Below are 2,265 nucleotides of genomic sequence, written 5' to 3' on the forward strand. Positions count from 1 at the left end.
GCTGTACCAAGTAGAGATGTATCCATATGCTTCTATGAATCTGTGATCTCATTTATGCGGACACTCCCTGCCTGAAGATTGCTGAACATTCATACTTAATCATCCTTTGTGATTCACGTCCTCACTCTGCTGGAGTCCCATCCAATGTTCTAAGGATGAGCCTCTGGAATGCTTAACCATTTTTTGGTCATGGTTCTCTGAGGGAGTCTGGTGAAAAATATGGACCCTTTCTTAGAATAATGCATTTAAATCCATAAACTAAAATGTGTAGCAATATAAAGGAAGGAAATCATACAGAAGTAAAGTTTAAATTTTTCCCATCCAAATTTAGGGATCCCCAGAAGTTTATCTGGGCTCTGTGGGCCCGAAGTTAAGAACCCTTTCTAGGTCTTTGGGTATTGCATTATATTCATTTATCACCTTATAGGGCCACTTCCTTTTCCAGTCATTTATCTCATTCTTGGTATCTTGTGTACCTCTCCTGTGCATTTCTTCATTGGCTGTCAACTATTCATGTCATCTGCAAGTCTCTCCATTACTCTTTAGTTGGCTTGCAGTTTGGATTCTTAAAGAATTGTGATTTACTATGAATTTCATCTCTAAAGAAACCAAATATGTTCAAAAGTAGAAAGACAATTCATTTTTATGCTGTACCTTTCAGACCATCAGTTAATGAACAAGTATTAAAAACCTACTATGTGCTAGGTACTGTTATAAGCTCTGGGAATACAGCAAGGCATTTACATTCTGATGAGGGAAACAATAAATATATGTAAAATGTATAATATGAAATATATGTAAAAACTACATAGTATAAATATTAAATTAAGGGCTGCTAGTGGCACAGTAGACAGAGTGCTAGACCTCTAGTCAGGAAGACTCATCTGCCTGAGTTCAAATCCGACCTCAGACACTTACTAGCTGTGTGACCCTGGGCAAATCACTTAACCCTGTTTGCTTCTAATTATTCAGCTGTCAAATGACCTGGAGAAGGAAGTGGCAAACCACTTCAGTATCTTTGCTAAGAAAACCTCAAATGGGGTCACAAAGAGTCAGACATTACTGAAAACAACTGAACAGCAAGAACAAAAATATAAAATTAGTAAGTGCATGGAATGCCAGTATAAGGTAGTTTGGGAGGGAAAGTATTAGCAGGTTGAGGAAGGATCAGGAAAGGTTGTATTCAGAAGATAGTACTTGAACAGCATCTTAAATAAAGATATGGACTCTATGAGGCAAAGGTAAAGGGTGTGGTCATCCTTTGTTGCTGAAGAAGGCCATGCCATCAGAGAAATGATGACATGACTTGCACTTGACTTTGTTTTGAGTGAGGGAGGGCTGTGTAGGTCACCAGCCTCACTTCTCCTCCAGAGCCATCTGAATCCAGTGACCAGATATTCAACAGGATGACTGGAGATGACCCAGGATGAGGCAATTGGGGTTAAGTGACTTGCCCAAGGTCACACAGCTAGTAAGTGTCAAGTGTCTGAGGTGAGATTTGAACTCTGGTCCTCCTGACTCGTGCACTGGTGCTCTACCTAGCTGCCCCTAAAGGGGAAAGTATTCAGTGGATAAAGGGCAACAAGTTCAAAGACAGGAAGTGTTATCAGTGAGGAATAGAGATTGCCAGTTTGACTGGATCTCAAAGAGTTGGAGTGGGAATAATGTCCAATGAAGCTGGAAAGGTAGATTGGGGTCAGGGTATATTGAGATTTAAAGCTCATATTTCACCTTAGAGGCAATAAGAAGTCACTGTAGTTGGTTAAATAGGAGAGTCATAGGGTCAGATATGAGCTTAAGGAAAATTACTTTGAGAGCAGGCTGGCCTAAAGTTACAAGATTTTTGAGACAAGGAGACTAATTAAGAGATTATTGCAGTTATCTAGGTGAGAAGTGATGAGGACCTGAACTAAGGTGGTAGCTGTATGAGTGGAGTATTGTAAGGGGCCCAGAGGGTCCCAGGGGGTGCAAGTCAGAGGCAAAGCCTGTTCCCGTGGGAACGGTGCTGATGCACACCCTGGAAGAAGCTCTGTGTGACCCTGGAACCTGATGTTCCTGCAGATACCAATGTCCTGTACAGTAAAGTTACAAGTGAGCCTGGGAACCCAGGAACTAGCTGCAGGAACAAGATAAGCTTCCTTCCTTACTGCGGGTGTAAGGATGTGGAATAGTCATGAGATGGTGAAGTAATGGGATGAGCTCAGCATGTATGTGATTGGTGGATCATCCTTTATGAACCCTAACCCTCAGCTGAATAAAGTTGAG

This window comes from Notamacropus eugenii, chromosome 6 (assembly GCF_028372415.1).
Source record: "Notamacropus eugenii isolate mMacEug1 chromosome 6, mMacEug1.pri_v2, whole genome shotgun sequence".
Classification (NCBI taxonomy): Eukaryota; Metazoa; Chordata; class Mammalia; order Diprotodontia; family Macropodidae; genus Notamacropus; species Notamacropus eugenii.